This window comes from Pimephales promelas, chromosome 15 (assembly GCF_988280905.1).
Source record: "Pimephales promelas chromosome 15, fPimPro1.hap1.1, whole genome shotgun sequence".
Lineage (NCBI taxonomy): Eukaryota > Metazoa > Chordata > Actinopteri > Cypriniformes > Leuciscidae > Pimephales > Pimephales promelas.
The window spans coordinates 32,812,875-32,833,850 of record NC_142783.1 but is presented as its reverse complement, the minus strand read 5'-3'; the positions used below and the strand labels follow the sequence as shown (position 1 = coordinate 32,833,850).

Sequence of the window (20,976 nt, the reverse complement as noted above, 5' to 3'; positions counted from 1 at the left end):
GGTCTAACTCCGATTTGTTTGAAAATATTCGAACGTCAACACCCAGGATCGCTTTGAGAACCTTTAACAGGTTTGTTTCTTTATTGTCATTGTTATAAATAACAACGAAACAGCATCAATGAGTCCTATAGTATAAGTGCAGTAAAAAGTGTGACTGATCTCGCAGAATGTTACGCACTCTCCGCAGACAGCGGGTGGTGTAAACAATATTTATCTCCGGTAGGTTAGTCCCTATGATTCTCCCCGCTGTCCTCACCACCCTCTGGAGGGCTTGCTGTTCGGCCTCAGCTGGAAAACCACACCAATAGTCCATAGTTCAGCACGCTCTCAATAGCACAATGGTAAAAATTTACCAGAAGCTGCTTAGGGAGTTTAGCTCTCCTCAGTTCCCTTAGGTAGAAGAGGCGTTGCTGTGCCTTTCCCACAACTGAGGTGGTGTTAATGCCCCAGCACAGATTCTCAGTAACAGTCAGTCCCAGGAACTTGAAGCTAGTAACTCGCTGAACCTCCTCCCCTCCAATAAAAAATGTGCTGTGGTTAAGTTGTCCTCTTTTCCTAAAGTCCACAATCACTTCCTTGGTCTTCTTGGTGTTAAGAACCAGATTATGCTCCCTGCACCATGTTGCCAGATGTTCAACATGGTGCAGGGAGCATAATCTGGTCCTTAACACCAAGAAGACCAAGGAAGTGATTGTGGGAGTGGGATGGGAGTGAGGTTTAGTAACGGAGGCCAGCTAGTGCTTTGCAAGTAAATCTCACTCCTCTGATCTCAATAGGCGCTCTAGCAACAGACGCTAGAGGGTGCAGTCTTTAAGCCTCCTTGTTGTTTCATCTCTTGGGTCTGGGTATGGTCAGGATTTACACTCTCTGTTCACCCGTAGTTTGGTTTGATTTATTATGGGTTACTGCTGACTTTATAACAGCTTGGCTTTGCGAGATGCCCCGGATTTCATCATTCTGGTCTAGAATCACTGATGTTTCACTCACGTTGTTGAATACCGGTGGGGGCTAATGCTAATGATGCTAACCAGCCGAACCTTAACATCCTGGTTGTATTCATTACCTTGTCATGCAAACGAAGGATGTTAGTCACATTACAATTTTTGCGAGGCTACCAACAGAAAACAAGATTCTGTACATGTCGATGCAAGCAACAGTTGCTTACACAGAACCTCAAACTTAAGCTTGCCAGAGTTTTCTATTTTTGCCTGGCAAGCAGTAGTATTGCCTTCTGGAAATGTAAATCTGGTTATTTAATCTCTTGCAGTGTATTGGACAAACACACAATACACTTATCACATAAGTATTACTGCAAGCCAATCGATTCAAATAACCAAGAAAGATGATATGTCAAGTCAAATGAGAATTTAGTTTGGCTCATGATAGGAATTTGCCGTTATCTAGAACTGTGTTATACTACCTCAATATTGAACTACAAATACAAATTGAGCCTCTTCTGTACATATTATATTCAGACCCGATGGATGTGGTGTAGAATAAATCCTTATTATGCATTAAACATTGATTGAATTGACGACATTAAGCTTGCCAGTGTTTATTTCTTAAGATAGTATACCTATACTACATGTTTGCAGTCCAGCATGGTAGTCCTCAAGAACTGAAGCATTAGAAAAGAATATGTGGTATTTAAATAAATAAATAAAAAATACAGTGTGCGAGGCTGGTTTTTATTACTTTTGTGGCCTTCCTTCAATAGGAAGCACATTATATTTCTAGATTATTTTATTACCCAGGGAACATTACAGATCCCAAGTAACATCTCTTTCCGACATGCTGCTTGTAGCAAGAATAGAGACAGCGCATTGAACCCAGCGGTCCCTCTCAAATTGCAGAACCTAGATAAGTGGACATGCCCATGGGCCTCAGGCAAGAGGCACATAATAACAACATGGAGGAATATGATAAGCTCTTATCTGAGGGGCACTTGTCCCAAACCTAGTGGAAAATGTGATTACACCTCTCTACACCGAGAGTGAAGTCGTAAAGACAGCCTCCTGAACTAAGGCTGTGTCTTACATTAGGTCTTGCGCTGAGTTCTTCCATTGAAAAGTCAACTTTGCCATTATTTTGGAACCTGTAAATAACAATGATGTATATGATCTATTTATGAGAGATATGAGCATATGAACTATGATTTACATAGTTACTACACAGCATACAGTATATAAAAAAACAATCACTGGGGTTTAAAATAATATTATAAATGAATATCCATGGAAGATAGCGTGTCTCTATATGTCCAGTATCTATTTCCCTGAGGATGTTCCCCTATGTGGAACTAGCTTTACATCAATATTCTTGAGACCAAACACAAGGTCAAAAGCCTAATGAAACTTCATAAAGTGTAATATTAGATATTGATTCTGTTCAAAGGCATCTCTTTTGATCTCAAAACAAGTGCATTTTTTATTTACTTTCTGACTTCATAGTATCAAAGCTACAGCTGTATCAAATTCACATTATCTGGTTCACAACAGTACATTTGCTTTAACTCATACCTTTACCTTTAAATGTGGTGGTATATACATAGTGCATCAAAACCTCTCCTTTCCAGATTTGGACTAAGTTGTTTTTTATTGTCTTTTATAACAAAAGTATTTTATTTAAACACATGATTTTTCCCTCAAACATCTGCATGCAAAAAAAAGATGAGATGTAATTGACTGTGATGGCACTATTCATTTAATTTAAGGGGACGCATATTCCTTGCCATTTTTAAATACAAAAGTCTAAATGGGAACCTTCTAACAAGTTTGAATGAGCATGATGCCTCAGGTATATTGCACTTTTTGTCTTTAATATTTTTTGGGAGCTGATCATTGGTGATGTAAGGTTAATCAAAGGGCCAGTGAGCTGTTGGTTTCACATAAGGTCACAGTCAGGTTAAAAACGTTAGTTCTATTGGCCCTATTGAAAGCTATAGATTTTTTTGTTTTTTGTTTTTTGTTCTGACCATAGATTTAATGGAGGATTTTATACTAGATGCCCTTCTGAAATCAAATCAACTTCTTTTGGACCAATGAGCTGGCAAAGCTTGTAGTGCATTGCATGCAAAAAAAAAGTTTTCATGATTATTTTTCTATGCCGCATTATAACTTCATGATAGCTGTATGCTATGAAACTTTTTGTAGGCCTCCAGAGTTGAAGAAAAATCATCTGTGTTTCTTAGCTCAGCCGGTGTAACTTATTTAGGCGCAAAGGTTGGCTCAGGTTACTTCTATAATAAGAGTGGGCTTGTTTTTTGTCAGGTGGCTGAGCAACTCTCATTTTGTGTTTGGATTTGTGTGCGCAGCCTGCTCTGAAAGCTCTGACCCTCATAAAGCCTTTGTATTGACGCAGGCAAATTGAGGCTGTCTACAGAACATGTGGAACAGACTGTTCTTGTAGATGCGCCATTCTCAGTATTCTTGCTCATTGGGTGCCTTTTTAGTTCACGGGAAGCGCCAAGCTGCAGCCAGACTTGTTAATAATAGGTACGACTTGATGATGTTGAGTTGTTTGAGCTCAAACACATAATTACAATAAGATAGGCCATTAAAAGGTACAGTTTACTCAGAATTCAGAAGTAATGTAAATAAATAACACATTGAAGAAATACAAACTTAGTTTGTTTGAGTAGAAACCACTGATTGGACTTAAAAACACAATAGCAAAAAAACGAGCCAATGGCGGAATTTGCATATAGCGTAACTCCCCCCCACCATAAGGAAGAACGCTGACAGAATGAGGATTTCCCTAATGAGGAGCCAAGACTGAGCTCTGCACAAGGGTCGCCTACACACGTAACCGAGACGTTCCCTTTCGTAGTCACTTCGAGTTACCACGGAATGGGGGTACCAGTGTAATCACGCCACCTCTCGGCTGTCTTCCAGTGCCCTGAGCTCCCTGTCGTGAGACTGGCATGGACGAAGGACTCCCACTTAACACAGGATTGCCAAGGTACACTGGGAAGCATCTCAGTAGAGATAAGCAATCATGCCCATTAGCAAAAATTGGTATCATTGGAATGGAGCCAGTCTTCCATCACACGAAGATGCATCTCAGAATGTGACTGTAAAACACAAAGATGCATGCAAAAGAGGCGGTGTGTAATGATATGGAACAGGCTGTTATGGAAAATCTGTTGTCTTAATGTGTGAACGGCCTGGGGTGTTTTCCTTTTTCTTTTTTAAGTTTAATCTAAAGTTAATTGATATTTCTACAGTTGGTCTCTTGAGGCTCAGCAAGCGAGTGTTCATCTCAAGAGCCTCTTTTAGCCAAACAGAGGTGTTTGTTTATTCTCGATGCGAATGTCAGAGTTTGTCACTGAGCGCTTTACAGCATCTTTCCTCATTTATCTCTAAAGTCTCTTTAAAAAGGTCAAATCCCTCCATTAGATGCTGGTGCTTTTAGAGATTACAAGCAAGCTGTACTGTTTCATTTAAGTGTGGTTATTCAAAATACAATTGATTGTTTTATTTTTTGTTTTGGTGTTTCATAAATGCGTTTAAGTCCAGGTCAACCATTTTATGTCAGGTCACATATCACTGAGCTTGAGTAGGATCATAGTGAGATTTAAACATACGTTGAATGCACAATGGCTGATTTTTATTGTTTCCCACACACACACACACAAAAAGGTTGCATCATATTATGCAAACACACACACAACGTTCTATTTAAAGAGCTGTCAATACCCAACCCATCTGATGTCGCCTGCATGACTGCACTGACTTGAAGCCGTATAGGGAATACGCTTCACATGTGATGCGGTAAACTGGTGTGAAGGAAATAAAAAAAGAAAAAAAGAAAACTAGCTAGAATTGAATAGCCTGCTGCTAATCCGACTCTGAACATATGGAAATTGTTGATGCCTCAGAGCAGAAAGAAATGCAAATGGAGTAGTGTGGAAATTGTTTTCCAAATTGTCATGTTTTGCTCTTATCGGCATCCTCGCTGGAATTATTTGATAACGTAGGATCACAAACAAATGTTCGGATAGAATGAAATTTGTGCCATTATTTACTCACCCTCATGTTGTTTTTGCATGACTTTCTTCTTTGGAACACAATGCATGAATACACAAAATCATGACCAATCTTTTCCTGACAAAAAAAGTGCAATAATCCTATCAGAAATATTGTACATGTGACTCGTGATATGTCGCAAGTCTTCTGAAGCTATGATTGTGTGAGGAACAGACCAAAATTGTAAATAATTTATAATTCACTCCAGTTGGTTGATAACACAGCAATTGGGATACTGAGTCTCAAGACTCAGTTCATGGAAATAAAATATAATAATTCAGATTCATTTTATGAACAGGATAAATCAAGTCATTGGAAAGATCTGACTCAATAAAACGATTGCGAGCATGCCAAGAAGAAATGGGTGGAAGATTTCCAGTGAATTATTGCTTACTTTTCTGTTGTATGTATTCAGTCCTAAAATAACACAGTCTCATCCCAAAAAGTCATATAACTGACGTCTTGGGACGTTTTTTGACCGTACGTCAATATCCGCCTTTTTAGGGCCCCCTTAAACGTCGGTAGATGGCGATCCCGGGCCGTCATACAACTGACGCTTTACCTTTAACGTCAGTTAGGTGACGGGTTAGGTTTAGGGTTAGGTTTAGGTATGGGGTAGAGTTAGGATCCCATAACCTCATCTACCGACGTTTAAGGGGGCCCTAAAAAGGCGAATATTGACGTATGGTCAAAAGACGTCCCAAAACGTCAGTTATATGACGTCTTGGGATGAGACCGGGTTGCCTCAAACAGACCCTGGAGTTACATGGACTCACAAAGGCAGAAGATTTGAAGAATCATCGATTAAATGCATTTTGTATCACTATTCCTCAGCAGTACAACAACAGCTTTTTGTTGTAGCTATTCTCACTGTTTTTATAACGACTGCTTTCTAAACTGTGCAGTCCAATGCCGTTCAGTGTATTAACGGACATGCTGTTTTTACAGTGATGCAGAGAAACTACATATAATCTAACATCTGAAATGTAAGAGAGGTATAAAATAAAATAAAAAGTAAGCACTGTGAAAGATGTTGAGGTTTGGGTCGATCAGCTTGTTGTTCTTGACTGTCATTATCGAACCTGGGCTTAAAATGATACAGTAACACCATAGTGTAATTACAGTGTAATTACACATGTTCGACACATGTTTTTAAGTGGTTCTAAGTAAGAGAAACCTTGTTGATGCTAGAGTTCAGAGGAGAATGGGCTGACTGAAGCAAGCTGATTTAAGAGCAACTTTGACTGAAATAACCACTCGTTACAACCGAGGTATGCAGCAAAGCATTTGAGAAGCCACAACACGCACAACCTTGAGGCGGAGGGGCTACCACTCATGTCCGCTACAAATAGGAAAAAGAGGCTACAATTTGCAAGAGCTCACCAAAATTGGACATTTGAAGACTGGAAAAATGTTGCCTGGTCTGATGAGTCTCGATTTCTGTTGAGACATTCAGTTGGTAGAGTCAGAATTTGGTGTAAACAGAATGAGAACATGGATCCATCATGCTACCACTGTGCAGGCTGCTGGTGGTGGTGTAATGGTGTGGAAGATGTTTTCTTGGCACACTTTAGGCCCCTTAGTGCCAATTGGGCATCGTTTAAATGCCACAGCCTACCTGAGCATTGTTTCTGACCATGTCCATCCCTTTATGGCCACCATGTCCCCATCCTCTGATGGCTACTTCCAGCAGGATAATGCACCACGTCACAAAGCTCAAATCATTTCAAATTGGTTTCTTGAGTTGACTGTACTAAAATGGCCCCCACAGTCACCAGATCTCAACCCAATAGAGCATCTTTGGGATGTGGTGGAACAGGAGCTTCGTGGCCTGGATGTGCATCAACTGCAAGATGCTATCCTATCAATATGGGGTCAACATTTCTAAAGAATGCTTTCAGCACCTTATCAATGCTATGTATATATTCAGTATGTGTCCTGCACATGTACACGTGCAGAGAACATATTAAGCAAGTAAAATTGTTTTTTTTTTCTCTGAGGAGTATTATTGCATGCTTAAAATGCATTTTCAGTGCAGAATATGGAGGTGTTGAAGTGTATTCTATATTATAAGTGCATTCAGTTTTCCTGTGCCAAAGAAAGAAAGAAAGAAAGAAAGAAAGAAAGAAAGAAAGAAAGAAAGAAAGAAAGAAAGAAAGAAAGAAAGAAAGAAAGAAAGAAAGAAAGAAAGAAAGAAAGAAAGAAAGAAAGAAAGAAAGAGAGAAAGAAAGAGAGGCTGGGCATTATTATCACAGGAGAGGTATAAAGATAAGAATTCATACATAGAAACAGGATATTACTGGAGCTCCGCTTATTATTGGTCTCATCATCTGGAATAGCAACGTCCTTCTTTCAAATAAACATTTCTTGGAAATGAGTGTGTTTTTGTTTGTCCAGCCATGACAAGTGAAGAGACTCTCACCAGGGAGGTACAAAAATTATGGCATGTCCACACAACTACACAAAAGAACAGAAAGAAATAAGAAAAAGAGAGCTTTCAAGCACATTCCCTCCGCCTCAACATGCCATGTTGCATTATAGTAGAAGCGTGTTGATAGACAGGCCATCTGACATTGTGGAGAATGCTACATAATACTTTATATTGAGCTAACCTAAATCTTATTGTGGCCACAAAGCTGCATTTCTTTGCTGTTCAAACCCTTTCTGTAAATATGTACTTTAATAAATACACGTTTATCTGGACTTCCTGGGGATTTAAATGGCATCGCACTGCTGTAGAAGCAAAATAAATCACCATTTTAAAGATAGCATGATGGTTAAATCCAAACATCCCGGCATTTATGTGCAGATCTTTTTAACGTGCGCTCTATGCATTGTTGAACGACCATAATTGTGATGTTTTTTCTGCCTTTTTGTTGTAGACTGAGAGCTTTTTGTGGACTATTGAGGTGTGAGCCTGCTGTCCGAGAGTGTTTGAAATCAAGGCTGCGAGAAGAAACCATATGGCACAAAACACTATATAGGTAAGAATGAAGTACTTGTTGATGTGGATGTATTCACACCCTTAGATTCAGACAATTTACACCTGCTTTACCTGTGCTTTTATTTTATAACAGTGATGAAGAAAGGTGGAGAGATGTTGCTCAATAGTTTGTTTCTTTGTTTTGTTTTTGTCTTAGCAGAGATGAGATGAGTTGGATTGTTTTAAAGATCATGTTATTGTCATTGTTCTCTTGAGCGGTACACTTGTCTTCTGGTTGGTCCCTAAAATTACTAGACTATATTGAATTAGTGGTCAAGTTAGGGTTTCTTTCTTTCTTTTTTTTTTTTTTTTTAAAGGGATACTCCACCATTTTTCATATTAAAATATTGTTTATTTGGGAGTAATTTATCACCATTCTTGGTCAAGTTACACTATTCGTGTAACTGTATTTAATAGGGAAATGTGGAGGTGTTTGGTTGCTTCTCTGCTTGGCCCCTAATGAGTGAACTGGGCTAGTTAAGTGCTATCAAAGTGCCTCGCGCGCCAGAGCGATATCTATCAACTCGTCTTAGTTAAGGAAATAACATAGTTTAATATGAAAAAATAAATAAAAACGGTGGAGTATCCCTTTAAGGATAATGAAGCATTTCGGATTGTTTCATATGTGATTGACTGGGATTTTTCTGGGACTGGAAATTTATTTTTACTCCCCTTATAGACAGGCTATATGAATGGAATATTTATATATGATGAAATATTAAATGGAATATGTAATGGTCCATGTCTGGTTGCTTTAGGATCAAGGTTGAGGAATTGCTCTCCCTGTATCGTTGTAGGAAATATTGTTATCATATATCTACAATGTGTAACTGTACAAAAGCAGCAATAATATTTTGGAAATAATATTAGTTTATACATTCAGTATACAGTACATATGCCTGGGGAAGTATAGCCTCAAACTCCATTTATGAAGGAAGTTCAGAATATACAGTAACATTATTTCAATTTTTTTTCATTTGCATCTGAATACATTACTACAAATAATATCAGTGATGTTGTTTCCCTCTTCTCACATGCAACGCATTATCTATGATTTTACAGACATATTTTACTTAAAAGTATGAGTATGATGATATTTTGATCCAGATAATTTCCACATAGAAATATTTGTGACAGTAAATCTAATTTATTTCTCATATTCACCCAGAGATGCAATGCAACATATGATACAATATCAATCCATATGGCAATAGCATCGAAATAAAAGAATACGAACCACAGATAAAAGTCACTGGGAGCAATGGCAGATGAGTTACCATCAAGAGCAATAGACTACTATCTGGCTGCATGTAGCTTTGTCTCCCTGCATTCATTTTTCAAAAGCATGCACAGATGTTAAGCCATTTTTTTTAATCAGTGTGATTGTTGTAATAAAAAATGTATGCGAGGCTGAGGTAAATTATAACAGGGACAAATGTCGCAAACTACATGTATTAAATTTCAAACAAGTTCAAGCACAAATGAGTTTCACAGCACATGCTCAGTAAAGTGCTCTCTCTGTTTGTGAAAACAAAGTGTCGCTACTACGATTTCCAACATTTCCATATCTTTGAATTCAAACTAATGTCTATTTTGTCTCAAAGTTGTTGGGTAAGTGATAACATGTTTACTCGGCCTACATTGTTACCAGTAACAGTTTCCATGTTTTATGGGGACTTTCCATAGACATAATGCTTTTTATACTGCACAAACTGCTTATTAAATCACCTAACCCTGAAGACAACCCTCACAGGAAACATACAGAATTTTCAAAAAACAAAACATTATTTAGTTTGATTTATAAACCGTTTTCCTCGTGGGGAAAACCAAAATATTTCCCCTCAAGTTTTTGGATATTGCCATCTTTGTGGAAAAATATTGTCCCCAGCAACACAGACACGCACAAACAAGATAAAACAATTAGCAATATATAAAAATGGAAACAATCACATAATGTTGTAATTAGTAATATTTAAATATATTACAGCAGCAGTTATATAATTGGGCTTTTATAATAGGTGCAATTTTACAATTGATCCAAACTTTGCCCATATTGGGAGGGTTATTATCACACTAGGTCATCTATTACATTTAAAATTATAATCTAATCTGTTTATAAGCCTATTAATGTTAGACACTTTTGGATAGTTCTAAATAGTATAAGTCTTATACCAAAATAAAAATGCTACAACTGGTCTCGCTGCTATTCATTGTAGAGCTGGAACAAAAGTTAGGAGGGAAGGATACTTTTGTATTCTCCATCAGTTCGTGTGTTCTGTCGTGGTAGTTTTTTGCTAATAATGTGACATGACACATTATTGAAGTGCACATAGCATGAGAAAATGTGACACAATGGCTTCTTCAATTTTCTGTACCCGTCAACTGTCAGAAAAAAAAAAGGTCTGTTGAATATTCATTGCGACTGAAATAACAGCAGTGGATGTTTCACTGTTCTTTCAGTTCAGGGGATTTTTATTACATAATGAGAGATGTTATCAATGTTCATATTTCAGTTCTTTCTCAATGGGATATGTATTTTTACCTTTAGAGCGTTGTGTCTACATTTTGAGTATCAAATTAAATGGGGAATTGTTTGCTGTTCTCGGTTTGCAACGTCACTCCAAACTACAAAAAGTCTTATGCTATGACAGATCTAACTTCACATCAACAAATGCACCATCAGGGGAAATAAAAAGATTTTTAATAATGTTTCTTTTTTTTAAAGCATCAACACACCTACAAAGATGCCTTTAAATCTATAAAAAAAAGAAAGAAAAAAGAATACATTCTTCTGTTTCTCTGTGACTGTTATGAAGGAAGCAGGCAACAACTAACGTCAACACTAGCTTCAAAACAAAACACACAAGAACTCACAAAGACTGGACTGAAACACAGGGCTTAAATATAGGGGCAAACGATCTAATAAGCTCTCTCTTAACTTTATGGCACGATTCCCGACACGTTCGTACACTAAGTATATCTTCTGGACATTCATAAGCTCTCTCTCAGTGTTGTTTAAGCTCAAGACGCCAGTCGCCGACACTGCAGCAGTCTGAAATCAGTACAAGTCAAACTATTGTATATTGACAACGTTGTGGCTCAACAATGATTTTATGTCATGGACATTTTAAGACTACTAATAAAATATGTTTGCAATGGATACAAGCCTATTTATGAAGTTGACTATGTATCAGTACTAATATGGTGGTAATAGCCTAGGCTATTTCATAATGTCATTAAAGTGTTTAAATTGGCAATCGTTTTGGTAATTAAAATCTGGCAAACAATTTGGCTCTAAGATCTATAAATGAGTAAGCATGGTGGTGTCCAGTAAGCGTCCAACTATGGCAGCGATCCAACGTGTCCTTGTACTGAATCAGAGACTCATGATGGGGGAGGAGAGAGAGTGAGATTTCAAGAAAGACTGTAGAAAGGGAGATGGCTGAGAGACATTACAAAAGAGAAAAGCTCAGATGAATATCACTGGAAAAAGAAGGGTTATGATCAGGCAAGAGCTTTAGGACCCACATTAATATTAGAAAATATTTCCAGTAGGAAGGAAAACGGACATGGTACATTGTTTTTGGTCCATTGGTGTTGGTGTTTCACAGAACCAAGATTTTCTGTTGTTGTAATGTTAGCTCTAGTAACAGCACTGTTTGTCTGGAGCCGGTGTGCTGCTGGCGACTAACAACTAACATAGCTGTATATTTTCTTGTGTATTTTATTTTTTGTCCTTCTATGTCATTCATTCACCATTTTTATTTTATGTGACACATTATTTTGCTTCGCGTCAGCTATCAGGTGTCACAAAAATCTGTCAGCATTGGTCTAATTAGGCGGAAGAAGGTTTTTGGGTGGCTGAGAAGTTGCTGTTGTCAACTATGTGTAGTCCTCCTAGTATAGAGCTCCACGTGTCACTTGCAGGCATTGTTACTTTACCTTCTCTTGTATTTGGTCAACTAAACGTTCATGGACCAAAACTTTTGGAAATAATGCAGTTTTTAAGCAAAGAAGTTTTAGTATCAGCGCATTTTGCACGTACGTACCTTCAAATCTCAGTGCAGTGAAAACAGCTGCATATTGGTTACATTTGCCACCGACTATGGATACAATTTTACATTTCACAGACACTATTATCCAAAGGTACATATGGTATACATAAGTGCAACAAAAACACAAAAATAAGCTAAGATACATACTTGCGGGAGCTGTGAAGAAAAGGTTATTTTCTACGGAAAGCACCTGGCTGCTCAAAAACTCAGTTGCATATTTATAGCTGACACTCACTAACCTAAGACTTCACTAGGGATTTGAAAATGTGCTAAAGAATCCGAGGCTAAAAGAATAAATGCATTGCTCTCCAAAGAACGATTCAGAGATAAGGCTGCCGTAAAGACACAACTCACCAATGCACAGTGGCTAAATGGGAAGAGATGGGCAGAGATCTCTGGAAAGAAAGACTTTAAGTGGTTTAATGTCGGTTTTCAGCTTTGGATTCTAGTGTTCTGGTTTATCCCCATGCTCAACCACAAAAACTGGCCTGATTAAATCAAGACCACATTATTTGACCACCAAGTGCTGCTTGATCTTGACCAGTCGGACCAATTTGATCAACCAGCTTCTTCATCAGAAAGATCATGCTGCATTGAGTATCACTACCCTACTTTTTGCTCGTGAACACATTGACTGTGCTGGTCTACCCGCCCGTTCTCATCCCAAGACGTCATATAACTGACGCTTTTGACCATACGTCAACATCTGACGTTTTAGTGTACCCTTTAACGTCAGTTAGATGACTCTATCTAATCCTATCCCTACCCCAGACCTGAACCTAGTAAAGCGTAAAAGTAAAGCATCAGTTGGATGGCGCCCTAGGATCGTCATCTAACTGACGTTAAAGGGTACCCTAAAACGTTGGATGTTGATTTATGATCAAAAGCATCAGTTGACGTCAGATGACGTCTTGGGATGAGAATGTGTTGGTCTACCAGGCTAACTAACACCAAACCAGCATAAACTGCATTAGCATGAACCTTTGATGGTCCATGTTTACTGGTTAAAGAAACAAACCAACCTAGCCAGCTTTTAGGCTTCCAACCAGGAGTGTGTTTCACATACAACAATGCAACTCACGTCTTAATCACTGTAGTGTGATACATTGATGGATAAATGATCTAGCAATGTTTCTCAAAACTTTAGTAACATGGTTGCACCTTCATCACTTGAACAACGTTACTTCCTGTAGGTTGGATCTGTGGTTGCAGGAAACGAATAATTTGCAGAAAGGAATAATTGAAAAATGTTGGGAATGACAGAACTTGCGACAATAGTTGGCTAACTACGCATTTGGGAAATGCACCCAAGGTGTGTTAAAACTAACATGGAAACTCTTGTCAAACATGGTGAATAATGAATGCACATGCAAATACTGTACATCCGAAAATCTCAGAGAACAATAAGGAAAGGTCCCAGTGGCTCAAAGCACCAGCTAGACTGACACAAGACTCCAGAACCAGTCAACCTGAAGAACTTAAAAAGGTGTTTGTGAGTAAACACAAAGAAAAATCGATGGAAATACCAATACACATCACTTAGCAGTGTTGTGCAGTGCAGATAATGTCTCAGGAAATGCTCCCAACCGTTCAATCGATTCAGTTACTTTTTATTTTGATGTTTATAAAACTTTATCTACTGAATATTTCCCTTGACTTGCAATCTGTGCCTCTCTATTCAATGTCAAATTACTGCAGGCAAATCACTTTCAGGAATCCAGCTACTGCTCCTTTTCTTAACCTGACCCCTCGCAAATCCCTGTGGAAATGAGACCGGATCCATCACAACTGTGGCCTTGAGCAAGTCACTTAACCCCAGGTTTCTCAAGAGGGGACTGTGTCTGTCAAGAGCTCATGCTTCTGTTCTGACGTTAAACCGCGGCAAATTACATCAATACGTAAAGATTGTATTGTTTAACAGTAAAACATTCTATTAATGCCGTTGTGATATTGTTGTGTTGTCATATGGAGTTTGCTTTGCCCCAGTGGTGACCATTTCAAGATTTGCATTCATATTTCATGTTGAAGGCTCATCCGTATTCACTTGAGGAATGGAGAATGATGTAGAGTAGCCGTCCTCGTAAATAAAACAAGCAGAAAGCACAACTACATCTCACTGTCCCTGTACTCAAGACTGGGACATAGTGTACAGTAACTAGTGTGCCCTTTTCTCTATAAGTATCGTATTCATGGTACTTACTCCATGCAATTACATTAAGTGAACACGAGTGTTTTTAAATCTGTAGAATTATAGTCTTATAGCAACAAAGAGGATTAGAAGATTAGAAGTACAACAGACTTTATCTACAAAAGAGACACTGTTGTAATTAAGTGTTCATTTTCATCTAATATTATTACATATTAAAGCATTTTTATTGTCTGCTTTTTTCTTTCTTTGACTGAATAATGTTCCATGGTATTGTTCCAGTGTTTTGCTTTATATCATACACAATATTTTCCAGATATTATACAAACATACACGATACTGTTGAATAGCTGGGCTTCAGTCACCTGATTATGATTACGTGCGAAATTCAGATGGAGGGGTTATGAAGAGGAGCGATTTTTCAACTGAATTGAGATTTTCCTGCCATCGAGACGGTAGATATCAGCAACTACCTCGTCTTACAGACATACTTTGACTTTACAAAGTTCGGAAACTGGTGCGTTACACAAACATAGACACTTAAGTTGGGCTTAAGTATTATAATAACATCTATTAACTCACCTTTGACGAAATGATCACTGCACACACGGGCATTTCCCCATACCGCAGACGTATATTTTTCTGAGTTTTTCAGACAATTTCTTGCATTTTCCCCTCTTATGAACAACAACTTTTGGTACACAATGACAAACTCCTCGTGTTTTGATCGATTTAAGTAACCATAAACAATGCAAAACATAGGCATTTTGACTTTGTTACAGTGCTTTCTAAATACAGATACAAATCACTTCCTGCCCTCCATTTGCATTTCGCGCCATACGAAACCCAGCTATTGAAACATAAATGGACTTCAATTGATTTGGAGATATCTATTTATTAACAAACCATATCAAATAATATTAACAAAATGCAAAGGGATTAATTGCTTTGTAATATGTTTTTTTCTTCCCGAGTCTTTATCAGTCTCATATTTTGCTACCACCTACAAAAAAGACTCTGACTCTGCAAAATGACTAATCCTCCTAAAAGTCCTCAGTCATACCTCAACAGGGTATTGTCTCTTATTACTTTGAGATTGCTCTGCTTTCTTGTGGGATAATTATTTCCGTGATAATTAATCAGTCTCAGAGAAAACAATTCCCTCCATTTTAATTCCTCTCCAATAGAGCGCTCATCAGTTAAACAACTCGGTAAAGAACAATCACTAAAGTAGGCCACCACTGAGGTTTTTTTTTATATATTTTTTTTTTCCTCACAGCAGTGCACACAATTCAAAAATTCCCCAGGAGGAGCAGCATCATTGATCCACTGAAAGCTGCATAAGTTTTCTATCTCGGGGAATCAGTGTGACAAAGGCATCAGCGTGAAACTAATGCACCAGAAATGCCACGCTTGCCGCCCAGTGTCTTTGCAAGAACCTTTGTTTGCTTAAACTGAACTCCAATAAAACAGGGGTTACTTTTGGCTACATGCAAGACTTAGAGACTACAGTTTTCCTTTCCGCTGAAAACAGGGCATGCATGCCTGCTTTCTGAATGTGCACTTGGTGTGGCATCCTTTTATAGTCCCCTTCAATGCAACGCTCTCTATGAATATATTCATGCAACATCTTTCCAGAACATAGGCCTACTTAAGCCTACTATTTTTGTTACTTAACTACCAGAGTGTGAGGGCTTTGTACAAATGGAATGACTTGGGGTGTTCATAGAATGACCTACAGGTGCATAATGAGGTTACATTTTGCATAGTTTTAGCATGCATCTTTTATCATCTTAGTTTGTCTCCATACAGTTTTTACTGAAGTGTGGTTTCATGGAATAAAATGCACACACAATGATGTCCATGATAATTAAAGGAGTAGTTCACTTTTAAAAAAAAAAAAATTGCTGATAATTTACTCACCCCCATGTCATCCAAGATGTCCACGTCTTTCTTTCTTCAGTCGAAAAGAAATTAAGGTTTTTGCTGAAAACATTCCAGGATTTTCTCCATATAATGGACGTCATTAATGGGTACCAAACGGTTCAAGGTCCAAATGAGTTTCAATGCAGCTTCAAAGGGCTTTAAACGACACCAGACGACGAATAAGGGTCTTGACCCTTCGAGTCATGACTCGAAAAAAGATTTGTTCATTTTGATGAACGATTTTGAACAGGAGAAAAAACTTTTTTATTTATTTTATTTTTTTTTTTTAAATGAGCGAGCGTTTCGTTGTCGTGTCGTTTAAAGGCCTTGAAGCTGCCCTGAAACTCTCATTTGGACCTAGAACCGTTTGGTACCCATTGAAGTCCAGAAAATCCTGGAATGTTTTCATCAAAAACCTTCATTTCTTTTCGACTGAAGAAAGAAAGACGTGGATATCTTGGATGACATGGGGGTGAGTAAATTATCATACACGGTTTGGTAAACCATTTGCTCAATATTTCTGATTGAGTACATGTGAACAGGCTTTTTCCACAATTGATCAAATTAAATTCACAGAAATTCAATTAGGCCATTAATGCACATTAAATGGCCTAAATGTAGATGCGACCAGTCACTAGAAATGAGTTATCTCATGGATTCAGTCAAGGGATCTAGGTCTGGCAGGTTAGCATGACCTCGTTATAATCTTTCTCCTCTAATGACCAGAAAATTATCCATAAATAACAAGGGCATTGTTCTACCTACTAATTGAGACCATCTCTATTTGTTTAGTACTTGCTACTCTAGCATGCGAGGAACAAACCAGTGTTGTCTACCGCAGTGTTGACGCTCTTGCTTACGATCTTGCTTATTATTAAAACCACGCAGAGCACAACATGCAAATCTATGGATTGTTTGTCCCTTATTACTGGATTCTGTATCTTCAAGCATCTGCGGTGTTAATTATATAACATCATTCCCATGAGTCTGCCTATCTTTGCATAAACAAACAGATTCTGCGACAGAACTACATGGGGCTCACAAATGAACAACAAGTGCAGCTGCTGTAGATGCCAAACGTGTTTTGTTTGTGCTACACGGCCTCAATTATGGAGCAGGGCGCCGAGACCTTTGGTTGAAAGCATCTCATTTGTGATTGTCTCAACAAGGTACTTGGGAACCTTCCATATAGAGGAGACTGCGATTGCTTTTCTCTCCTGGTAGTTCCTGCCTGAAGTCGCAAAAGGCAAAGCATTTTGCGTGCTGTTACATCTTTTACCAATAAACATCTCTGCAGTCTTATATTTTCTCCTCTCTTTTATTATCCACTATGGATTCTTCTTCCACTCGTATTCCTCTATATCACTTTTCTCATTTTTTTCTTTCTCACAAGCTCAGCTTCATATGTTTGAAAGGGTGTTCTGGCAGTTGTTAATTAGCTTTTCTAGTCCAATGATAGTGGAACAAGGAGAAGTGCACAGCGGGCTGGCTGTGGAGAAAGGGATTTTGGGATGGCTTGGCAGATTGGAATGGAAATAGTTTGGGATATTCAGTAATGCGAGCTTCAACACTTGCAATGAGGAGCTCATCCAAATGCATACGTTTTTTTTTTTTTTCATAAGTTTATATATAAATTCATACGTTTTTTTTTTATTTTATTTTTATTTAGGCGATTCATCTTGGGTTTCACTTTATTTGGATTGTCCCTTTGACACATTCAGTTGACTAGTAACGTTGCACCTACATGTCTACTAACTCTCATTAGTGTGTTAGTAGAGTTTTAGGTATATAATAAGTTGTCATGTAGTTGCAATGTTACTTATACTCAGCAGAATGTCTGTTGGAGGAGCATCCCAATAAAGAGTTGGCAGATATTAAGCAGACAGTCTACTAATACTCTAATGAGAGTTAGTTGACATTTAGTTGCAAAGTTACTTATAGTTAACAGAATGTTCAAAAGGGACCGTCAAAATAAAGTGTTACCGAATCTTGAAATGACAACAATTTGACCATTTTATATAATGCACACATATATTTAAATATTACATATTTAATGGGTTGGGGTGTAAGGAGATCGAATCAGGAGATTTCGACCTGAATGCACACTAACGCATGGGGAATAAAGGTTAAGGGATAATCTTTCTCCTTAAGGGTTAAAGTAACTAAATTAAAGATGAGGAATGTTTTGTCATGAGGACACAAGCTTGTAAATCATTCAGAAGTTTTTTTTTGTTTGTTTGTTTTGAAAATGTAAAAATGAAGTAAGTGTTCTGTGATGGGTAATGGGTATACCCTTAATTAGCTATAGGTTTCGGGTTAGTGTAAGGTTAGTGATTTTCAAATTTTCTAGGTTTGAGATTTGAAAGAAGGCAATCTGTGAAGATTATCCTTATGTGTGTGATGCAGAAAGATTTCACAATCGGTTAAAGGAGTATTTCACTTTAAAAAAAAAAAAAAAAACTTTTGCTGATAATTTACTCACCCCCATGTCATCCAAGATGTTCATGTCATTCTTTCTTCAGTCAAAAAGAAATTAAGGTTTTTGATGAAAAAATTCCAGGATTTTTCTCCATATAATGGACTTCAATGGGAACCAAACGGTTCAATGTCTAAAAGACACTTTCAGTGCAAACTGTTCAAAGGGCTTTAAATGATTCCAAACGATGAAAAAGGGTCTTATCAAGCGAAACGAGCGGCTATTTAAAAAAAAAAGAAAAAAAAAAGTTTACGTTTTCATAAGCTCAAATGCTCGCCTTGCTGTTTTGTGATGCGCGTTCGTGACTCTCCTGTTCGAACTCGTTTATTAAAATGAACCAATCTTTTTTCGTGTCATTTGGCTCATTCAACGAACGAAATGAACGAGTTGACTCAGGAAAAGATTCGTTCATTTTGATAAACGAGTTCGAAAAGGAGAGTCACGAACGTGCATCACAGAACAGAGCAAGGCGAGCATTTGAGCTTATAAAACTTAAACTTTGTTATATATGTTTGAAACGACCAATCGTTTCGCTTGATATTCACCTTATTCGTCGTCTGGTGTCGTTTAAAGCCCTTTTAACAGTTTGCAGTTTGCACTGAAACTGTCTTTTGCACCTTGAACCGTTTGGTTCCCATTGAAGTCCATTACATGGAAAAAAATCCAGGAATGTTTTCATCAAAAACCTTGTGAAAGAATGACATGATCATCTTGGATGGCATGGGGGCGAGTAAATTATCAGCGAAGGTTTTTTTTAAAAGTGAACTACTCCTTTAAGGTTGTAAAACTCCTAGTCTGAGCCTGCAGGCTTTAACCATTATTTCCAACAAATCAAAAATGTGTTTTGAGACAAATTGCCCCCGTGCATAAGCGATTAAGCTTTTCTTTTTGAGAATTTCATTCTTTTAACTAAGCTTTTCCCTCATAATGATATCAAGGCAGATGTATAAACCTGACATTTGTTACTTTATTCACCCCAAAGAATTAAAAAAAAGAGTTTTCTTTTAAAAATTAAAAACACACTAATCATGGATGTGTTGTATTGTATGCATGAATGTATCAATTTTATCACACTGAAAAAATGCATATACATATTTAGATATATTGACAAAAATGACTGTAAAAAGATTGTTTAGCCAGCAAATGCAACATTATAGCATCATTATAGCAATGCACTGTTCTGAAATGTCAGAAAGCAATACATAATCCAACAAAGGCATTGTTTTCTCAGCAATATATCTAGAAGCGTTTGCATTTAAATATAGAATATACACAGAATGTGTCAGCTTATGGCTTCGCCACGGCTCTTTCGCCTTCATTTGTTGAGTCAAAGCCTCTCGTGAGTTGTGTCTTGCCAGAGGTGTTATATGTTAGTGAGATATAGAGAATGATGGATGGAGCTTTTAGGTCTGCCCTAAATCTGCATCTTTGCTGTCGATATAGAGGACTTGTAGAGTTCGAGTGACAGCCATAAATCACAGCACTTAAGAACGTGCTGTGCCGTGCTCTCTCGAAGCGTGAGGGGGCTTTATGCCATTTCTCCACATTAGATTAGCCAAAAGGCAGGGGGTGGACCAACCTCTCCTCCTCCTACAGAACCGGGTTCTTCCATTGAGTGGAGAAGCAGGATTTTTTTTGTCATTTTCAAACCCTCTCAGACAACGGGCTTTTACTCTCTCTTTCTCTCTCTCAGTGGTTGTGATATGGGTGGCATCCCTTCATGCCTCAGCATGTCTGGAGGCTGTGCGTGGGATGCTCGTGGTAGGTTGATGTCTGGCAGCCTCAGATAAGAGCAGGACCTGGTTCTCCCACCCGCAGGACCTGGAGGGGGGGAGGTGTTATGGACTGCATCAATGGTGCTGTGCTAAAATCTATTGAGGATGTGGGTGGTAGAGACACGGCTGTGACAGGAAATACCCCGGGATTCGGTCTTTTACAGTGTACAATGTACAATGTACTCCGTATCCGGTTGGGGAGGGTCGCCCATTGGCAGTTACATACCAGAGCCCTTGCTAAAGTATTAGAAATAAAAAAAGGAACATGGAGGCTCATATTCTCACTGTTTTTGTCAGTCAAACCCCTTGGAGATAAAATATTTACTTGTACATTTAATATTTCAGTAAAATTAACAACACATTTGCATGTTTACGGTTCACCGTCAGTTAATGGCCACGTGTCATGCAGGTAAATATATGAAATATATAATCTAATATTTTAGGCCTGGTTTCACAAAAACAGCTTAGATTAAGCCAGGACTAGGTTTTAGTTCAAGTTGGACATTTAACTTGGTTTTAGAAATGTACCTTAGAGGGAAAAAAAAAACATTTCTGGTGTGCATCTTGAGAATGGCACTGAACAATGGC

General features: G+C 38.0%; 1 protein-coding gene across 1 annotated transcript in view; it reads left to right on the top strand.

The window, feature by feature from the left end:
- Nucleotides 1-20,976, top strand: part of LOC120464113 (leucine-rich repeat and fibronectin type-III domain-containing protein 2) — a 121,569-nt gene that overhangs the window by 78,942 nt on the left and 21,651 nt on the right. The window contains exon 3 of the mRNA XM_039653456.2: nucleotides 7,910-8,011. The gene's annotated coding sequence lies outside the window, so the exon portion shown is untranslated. The remainder of the gene's footprint in view (nucleotides 1-7,909; nucleotides 8,012-20,976) is intronic.